The sequence below is a fragment of the Magnolia sinica genome, chromosome 9, assembly GCF_029962835.1.
Source record: "Magnolia sinica isolate HGM2019 chromosome 9, MsV1, whole genome shotgun sequence".
NCBI classification, from domain to species: Eukaryota; Viridiplantae; Streptophyta; class Magnoliopsida; order Magnoliales; family Magnoliaceae; genus Magnolia; species Magnolia sinica.
Window position 1 is genome coordinate 78,886,998 of NC_080581.1, and position 9,454 is coordinate 78,896,451.

A 9,454-nucleotide genomic window follows, 5' to 3' on the forward strand; every position below is an offset into this window, starting at 1 on the left:
AAAAGCTCAACTGCACCACACCACAGGAAACAGTGGGAATAATGATTTCCACCGTTGAAACCTTTCTGGGGCCTACAGTGATTTTTATTTATCATGCAGCCTGTTCATAAGATCACACAGACATGGATGAATGGAAAACATAAATAAAAGCTTGATCCAAAACATATGTAGCCCCAAGAAATTTTCAACGGTAGAATCTCAATTCTCACCGTTTCCCATGGTGAGGTCCACTTGAGACTTTGATATACTTCATTTTTGGTATCAAGCCCTCAAATTACCTGTTAAAATAGATGGATGGAGTGGATAAAATATGTAAATCACGGTGGAGCCCAACGTGTTTACTCAGTACGCTTACCGTACTGAGTTACTCAGTACGCAATCCACTTCCCCGCTGAAACCTCTCTGAAGTACCCCCTGCCACATGTGTTAGATCATTACTCTCCAACCCTTTTGTCAGATCCTTTTGAGTGTGGGTCTAACCACGTGGGACAGTGGGACCCACTATAATTTTGAGGAATTCACATTGTCCATCAAATGACACCCACCATTGCCCGTGCCCTGATGGCCCACCTCTCTATACATTTTGTATATCCATGCCATCCATCCCTTTTCCTATTTATGTGATGCCGGGTCCGGTGAAATGGAGCCCACAGCTGGGATCCACCGTAATGTGCTTGCCATCTAAGCTAATTAAGTGGGTCCCACTACTAAAAAACAATGAAGATAGAATCTCTATCGTTGAAACACTCCGGGGTCTTGTGAGTAAACCCCACGACAGAAAAACCGTGGGGATTTAAACCCACACCATTGAAACGCCCTAGCCTATGTAGCTATATGTGTTGTGTGACCAAGTTCATCATTCCTTTTTTCTTAACTGTTCTTGTATTTGGAGCTCGCTTTTTGGTACCATCCACAAATGTAAGGACTCTTGTATTAGGTGGACCCACACAATGATCAATCCACATCAAAGGTTGGCCTATCATACAATGCCATCAACAATTTCTGCTTAGGCAACTAACTGTCTTCAAGGAATGAATTTGGACTGTCCATACAGTCACAAACTTACAACCTATGGGACACCATGAAAGAATCACATTAGTCAGATGATCCAATCCACTTGAAAGCTAGCCCTCTGTTTTTTTATGACCATATTTTATCTAAGTTGTATGTCATGGATGGATGGTTAGGATCATCTTTTGAAAGTGATTTGTTAGAATCATAAGCAATCCATTATCCATGATGAGAACAAAAAAAAATAAAAAATAAAAAATTTAAAAAAATTTAGAAAAAAAACCCTAATTAGGGATTTTCATTTTCGAGTTCCTCACCTCCAGACATAGTAAATGATAATCAACCATACAAAATCCCAATATGAGATTGAGCTCGTCCAGAAATAAGGGATTACAAAATTAGAAATACCAATTAAGGATTGAAATTTCAAAAAGTCCCAATTAAGGATTTGGAATTTCAAAAATCCCCAATTAGAGATTTTTAATTTGGAACGCCTATTAGAAAAAGAAGAACAATTAGACAAAGAAAAGGAAGGGGAGAATACTACTGCCGCTGCAGAGAGAGAGAGAGAGAGAGAGAGAGAGAGAGAGAGAGAGAGAGAGTTGTTGGTCGTGAGGTTGCGAGAGAGGAGATGGTGAGAGTGAGAAGGGACGAGGATTGCTATCTCCGGATAAAAGAGAGAGTCGATCGAGCGAGCCAAATGAATTAGGGCATTTCTTTTTATCCTTTTATCGGCCACTTTACTGGCGGCCGGTAAAACTGGCTGTCGGCAAAGGGTAACCCTGACAGCCCTATGTCTTTTTCTTTTAGTCTGAATATACAGAGGACGAAGCATACTTGAGAGATAAATACTTGCGTTGCTGAAAACGGAGAAATTTAGGACTGTGGACCCAACCTTTTATCCAGTGGTTTTTTTGAAGCAATACAAACTTAGAATACGCACTTGGACCTCCTCTTACGGAGTCGGAATTTCAGGACAAAAATACCCCCATCTTCCTTTCGAAGACGAGCGTTGACGCTCCTCCAACCGAGAGTTGTACGAACGGCTCAAAATAGATCAAAGTTACATGGCCCCACAGCTATGTATTTATTATATCCACGACGTTCATCCATATTTCGAGATCATTTCGGAGCATTATCCCAAAAAAAAAAAAAAATCACATCCAAATATCAACTGGACCTCACCACAAATAGCAGCGGGAAAATTGATTTTCACCGTTACAAAATTTGTAGGGCCCACCATGACATTTATCTTCCATCCAACCTATTCACAAGGTGACAAAGGCCTGGATGAAGAGGAAAAACAAATTTCATAATGATCCAAGATTCTGTAACCCCTAAAAGGGTTTTAATGGTAGACATTCAATTCTCCACTGCCTTTTACAGTGTGGTCCACTTGATAGTTAGATCTATCTTATTTTTCGTCTCAAGCTTTAATATAAGCTCGCCAAATAGATAGAAGGTTTGGATATAACACAGGCCTCATGATGGGACCTATAAAAATAACATGGCAAAAAAAAAGAAAAAAAGCCACAGAGGGCTGCGGCACTACCGCCGGTTTGGCGGCAGGTTCGGCGGTAGTGCCGCGGCAATCCGACTTTTTTTCCTTTTTTTTTTTCCACATGGAGAACTTTTTCTCCCTTACATTTTTCTCTAATACATAATTAAGTAAATATGTATATATAAGTATATAAAAATATTTTTCTATCTTTCAATTCATTTCTTTGTCTATTTATTTAACAAGCATATCTCCTAAACTAGAATGATTTACTTAACGTACCACATATGATTTTGGGGTAGGAGAAGCTAATTAAGCCAACCAACCCAGTTATTTTCCAAGATTCCATCGGGTCGATGGTCGAAAATCCATTTCATTCAGTTCGTGGTCAATTTCAATCACTTCGCGGTCAAACTGAAAATTCAGCGGGGCAAACATGAAATTGAGCGAAGAAAACTTGAAATTGAGTGGGGAAAGCTAGAAATTTAGCGGGAAAAACATGAAATTGAGCAGGGCAAACATGAAATTAGGGCTGAAAGTCGGGCCGGTTGGTTCGGGTTGGTGCTCAACCCTAACTCAACCCAAGGTTCCTATACCTAAATCTTGACCTAACCCAACCCAATCTTGGGTTGGGAATTCTTAACCCAAGCCCAACCCAAGAGGGCTCGACGGGTTAATTAGGTTGGCCGAGTGTATACATGCCTATTTGGGAGAGAGAAATCCGACATATCTTGTTAGCTTAAGTCCTTGGAAATGACGTGGACAAATCGGACCCGACATCACTAGTGTACCTTCTACACATACAATCCACACTCAATTATAATTTATAAGTAACTAATATATTGATTGGGTTCGGGTTGGGTCAGGTAACCTGAGACCTCAACCCAAACCCAACCTAAGTTTTATCGGGTTGGTGTTTGTATAGCCCAAGCTTGAGATCGGACCTGATATATCCTGCCCGAGCCTAACCCAATGTCGGGTCAGTCATAGGTCGGTCGGGTTGAACCCGCCCAACTTTCAGTCGTACATGAAATTAAGGGGGGCAAACTAGAAATTCAGAGGGGCAAACATAAAATTGAGCGGAGGAAACTATAAAATCAGTGGGGCAAACTAGAAAATCAGCGAGGCAAATTAGAAAATCAGCGGGGCAAACTAAAAAATCAGCGGGGCAAACTATGAAATCAGCGGGGCAAACTAGAAAATCAGCGAGGCAAACAAGAAAATCAGCGGGGGAAACTAGAAAATTAGCGGAGCAAACTAGAAAATCAGCGGGGCAAACTAGAAAATCCACGAGGCAAACTAGGAAATCAGCGGGGCAAACATGAAATTGAGCAGGGCAAACATGAAATTCAAAGGGGCAAACTAGACAATCAGCGGGGCGAACTTAACAAATATTTCATGGCTTGAGCCGATAAATCTAAACTTATCCAATGTTTAAATGGACCACACCAAATGAAATTTTGAATTGAACTTCTATTGTTGATCATTTCTTAGGGGCTACAGAAGTTTTGGATCCAGCTTATAATTGTTTTTTCTATTAATCCATGTTTGTATGATCTTATGAATAGGTTTGATAACAAACAAATATCACTGTTGGGCCTATTATGGTTTCAACGGTGGAAATCATTATGCCCATTGTTTTCCGTGGTGTGATCCACTTGATCTTTTGATATGCTTTAATTTGGGGCTAAACCGCTAAAATTAGATAGAAAAACGGATGGATGGCGTAGATATACTACATACATCCAATGTGATTTTCATGTTTCCTCTGCTGATTTCCTAGTTTGCCCCGCTGATTTTTCTAGTTTGCCCCGCTGATTTTCTACTTTCTCCTGCTCAATTTCATGATTCTCTGCTTCAGTCTATCTTCTCTACTTCTTCTAATGGATGCTGCCTATGTGTTGTTGTGGTGGGCCTTCCCTTGGAGGTGTTGTCGCTAAGGTTAGTTTAGGGTCTTCGATGTGAGATCATAGCAGCAGACTATAGTCTATGGTCAGAAGTTGGGAGGGCTAGATGGGAAGGTGTGGCAGCTGGTTGGTTTGTATAAGTGGAATATTGTATGTAGGGAGAGTGGTCGCTTCCACCCGTGGGATTTTTAGAAGGTCGAAGAGTGGAGGAGTAGGATTTGCCTCCGTGTTGTTGGTGAGTGAGGTGGTGTCTTCTTGGTAGTGTTTATGCCCATTGAGGGGCAGCTTGGCACGTTTTAAGATCCATGGGATTGCTGATACATGTCCTTTTAAACATAGACCTATGTTTGCCTCGCTCAATTTCATGTTTGCCCCGCTGAATTTTCAATTTGACCGCGAACTGATTGAAATTGACCATGAATTGAATGAAATGGATTTTCGACCATCAACCCGATAGAATCTAGGAAAATAACGAGGTTAGTTGGCTAAATTAGCTTCTCCTATCCCAAAATCATTTGTGGTACTTTAAGTATATCATTCTAGTTTAGGAGATATGCTTGTAAAATAAATAGACAAAGAAATGAATTAAAAGATAGAAAAATATTTCTGGGAGAACTTTTTCTCCCTTACATTTTTCTCTAATACATAATTATATAAATATGTATATATAAGTATATAAAAATATTTTTTTATCTTTTAATTCATTTCTTTGTCCATGTATTCAACAAGCATATCTCCTAAATTAGAATGATTTGTTTTTTTTTTTTTACACACGCACACACACCCCCACACACTCACACTAGTGGAATTTCACCACCTAGGGATACTCGAACGCTTGATCGCGTGTTGAAACTCCTAAGAGTCTACCACCCGAGCAAGAGTAAGGATCTAAACTAGAATGATTTGCTTAACGTACCATAATGATTTTCATGCAAACATGAAAATGAGCGGGGCAAACATGAAATTCAACGGGGCAAACATGAAAATGAGAGGGCAAGCATGAAAATTAGCGGGGCAAACATGAAAATGAGCGGGCTAAACATGAAAATGAGCGAGGCAACCATGAAAAAGAGCGGGGCAAACATGAAAAAGAGCGGGGTAAACTAGAAAATCAGCGGGGGAAACATGAAAAGCAGCGGGGCAAACTGAAATATGAGCGGGGCAAACTAAAAAAACAACAGGGCAAACTGAAATATGAGCGGGGCAAACTAGAAAAGTAGCGGGGGAAACATAAAAAGCAGCAGGGCAAACTAGAAAAACAGCGGGGCAAACTGAAATATGAGCGGGGCAAACTAGAAAATCAGTGGGGGAAACATGAAAATCAGCGGGGGAAACATGAAAAGCAGCAGGGTAAACTAGAAAATCAGCGGGAGAAACATGAAAAGCAGCAGGGCAAACTAGAAAAACAGTGAGGCAAACTGAAATATGAGCGGGGCAAACTAGAACATCAGCGAGGGAAACATGAAAAGAAGCGGGGCAAACCAGAAAATCAGTGTCCCTTTTTCTATATTTAGAATGATTTATAACCGTCCATCCATTTTTCCATTTAATTTTAGCGGTTTAGCCCCAAATTGAAGCATATCAAAAGATCAAGTAGATCATACCACGGGAAACAGTGGGCATAATGATTTCCACCATTGAAACTATAGTGGGCCCAACAATGGGCATAATGATTTCCACCATTTACATGCTTACCCCGCAAATTTTAATGTTTGCCCCGCTAGTTTAGGATTCTTACTCTTACTCGGGTGGTAGACTCTTAGGAGTTTCAACACCCGGTCAAGCGTTTGATTATCCATACGTGGTGAAATTTCACTAGTGTGAGTGCATGGGGGTGTGTGTGCACGTGTAAAAAAAAGAAAAACAAACATTCTAATTTAAGAGATATACTTGCTTAATAAATAGACAACGAAATGAATTAAAAGATAGAAAAATATTTTTATATACTTATATATACATATTTACATAATTATGTATTAGACAAAAATGTAGGAGAGAAAAAGTTATCTCTGTTAAAATTTTTTTTAAAAAAAAAAATAGACATCTGCGACACTGCCGCCGAACCGGCGGTAGTGCCGTGGCTGTCTGTGCCTTCTTTTTTTTTTTTTTGCTAGGTTGCTTTCGTGGGTCCCATCATAATATCTGTGTTATATCCAAACCGTCCATCTATTTGGTGAGCTCATATTAAGACTTGAGAAAAAAATAAGATAGATCTAACTATCAAGTGGACCACACTGTAAAAGGCAGTGGGGAATTGAACGTCTACCATTGAAACCCTTTCAGGGGTTAATGAAGTTTTGGATCATTATGAAATTTGTTTTTCCTCTTCATCCAGGCCTTTGTGACCCTATGAATGAACTTAGACGGGAAGGATTTCTCACAAACATCACAGTGGGCCCCAACTTAGATGGGGGAGGATTTCTAATGGTTGACGCTCATTCAACCCTGCTCAATTTCATGATTCTCTACTTCAATCTATCTTCTCTACTTCTTCTAGTGGATGCTGCCTATGTGTTGTTGTGGTGGGCCTTCCCTTGGAGGTGTTGTCGCTAAGGTTGGTTTAGGGTCTTGGATGTGAGATCATAGCAACAGACTATGGTCTATGGCCAGAAGTTGGGAGGGCTAGATGGGAAGGTGTGGCAGGTGATTGGTTTGTATAAGTGGAATATTGTAGGTAGGGAGAGTGGTCGCTTCGGCCCGTGGGATTTTAAGAAGGTCGAAGAGTGGAGGAGTCGGATTTGCCTCCGTGTTGTTGGTGAGTGAGGTGGTATCTTCCTGGTAGTGTTTATGCCCATTGAGGGGCAGCTTGGCACGTTTTTCTCGTTTCTCTTTCTCTGTAACCCCTAAAAGGGTTTCAATGGTAGATGTTCAATTCCCCGCTGCTTTTTACATTGTGGTCCACTTGATAGTTAGATCTATCTTATTTTTCGTCTCAAGCTTTAATTTGAGCTCGCCAAATAGATGGACGGTTTGGATATAACACAGACCTCATGATGGGACCTACAAAAGTAATGTTGTAAAAAAAAAAAATCATCACAGAAGGCCGCGACACTACCGCCGGTCTGGCGGCAGGTTCGGCGGGCAGTCCAACTTTTTTTTTTTTTTTTACATGGAGAACTTTTTCTCCCTTACATTTTTCTCTAATACATAATTAAGTAAATATGTATATATAAGTGTATAAAAATATTTTTCTGTCTTTCAATTCATTTCTTTGTCTATTTATTTAACAAGCATATCTCTTAAACTAGAATGATTTACTTAATGTACCACATATGATTTTGGGGTAGGAGAAGCTAATTAAGCCAACCAACCTAGTTATTTTTCAAGATTCCATCGAGTCGATGGTCAAAAATCCATTTCATTCAGTTCATGGTCAATTTCAATCACTTCGCAGTCAAACTGAAAATTCAGCAGGGCAAACATGAAATTGAGCGAAGCAAACATGAAATTGAGTGGGAAAAACTAGAAATTTGGGGCAAACTATGAAATCAGCGAGGCAAACTAGCAAAACAGCGAGGCAAACTAGAAAATCAGCGGGACAAACTATGAAGTCAGCGGGACAAACTAGACAATCAACGGGGCGAACTTAACAGATTTTTTCATTGCTTAAGCCGATAAATCTAAACTTATTCAATGTTCAAATGGACCACACGAAATGAAATTTTTAATTGAACTTTTAATGTTGATAATTTCTTAGGGGCTATAGAAGTTTTGGATCAAGCTTATAATTGTTTTTTCTATTAATCCATGTCTATATGATCTTATGAATAGGTTTGATAACAAACAAACATCACTATTGGGCCCATTATGGTTTCAACGGTGGAAATCATTATGCCCATTGTTTCCCGTGGTGTGATCCCTTGGAAATAACGTGGACAAATGAGACCCGACATCACTAGTGTACCTTCTACACAAACAATCCACACTCAATTATAATTTATAAGTAACTAATATATTGATCGAGTTCGGGTTAGGTCGGATAACCTGAGACCTTAACCCAAGCCCAACCTAAGTTTTATCGGGTTTCTCACAAACATCACAGTTGGCCCCACCTGAGTTTCTAATGGTTGACGCTCATTCAACACTGTTTCCTGTAATGTGGTATAGTTGAGATTTGGATATACCTCATTTTTGGTATCATACCATAAAATGATTTGGAAAAATATATGGACGGCATGGATGAAAATCATACATCATGATGGGGCCCACAGACCAGCGACGATCCACCATTAGCGGGTGGCAGGAGGAGTACCCAATCCGTTTCTGTGAAAAGGAGCGGGGGAAACATGAAAAATAGCGGGGCAAACTAGAAAAACAGTGGGGGAAACATGAAAAACAGCGGGGCAAACTAGAAAAACAGCGGGAAAAACATGAAAAACAGCGGGTAAAATAAGAAAAACAGCGGGAAAAACATGAAAAACAGTGGGAAAAATATGAAAAATATGAAAAATAAGAAAAACAACGGGGGAAATATGAAAAACAGCGGGGGAAACTAGAAAAATAGTAGGGGAAACTAGAAAATCAGCGTGGGAAACATGAAAAACTCTATGGGCCCATCATGATAGATGTGTTTTATCCATGCTAGGTGGATGTCCATTTTACTAGCTTATTTTAGAGTATGAGCACGAAAGTGATGCAGGTCTAAACAAGTGCAGCTCAACATTTTTGGGGGCCTTAGGCAAGTCATAAAAATAAGGCTTAGAATTTAATTTTTTGAGAACTTAATTAGCAATAAAGTAGGTAGTTGTGGTCCTAGGTTTTAGGAGAAGAATTTATTGAGAATGATGTTATTATTTTAAAAGAGACGATAGAGTTGGACTATTATTATTGATAGTGCTAGTTTTCAGGATTTGTTATTACCAGGAGTTGGAAACATGAGCTCTGCCGTTTTTCATGTTTCCCCTGTTGTTTTTCATGTTTCTCCCACTATTTTTCATATTTTTCATGTTTTCCCCACTGTTTTTCATGTTTCCCTCGCTGTTTTTCTAGTTTGCCCTGCTGTTTTTCATGTTTCCCCCACTGTTTTTCATGTTTCCCT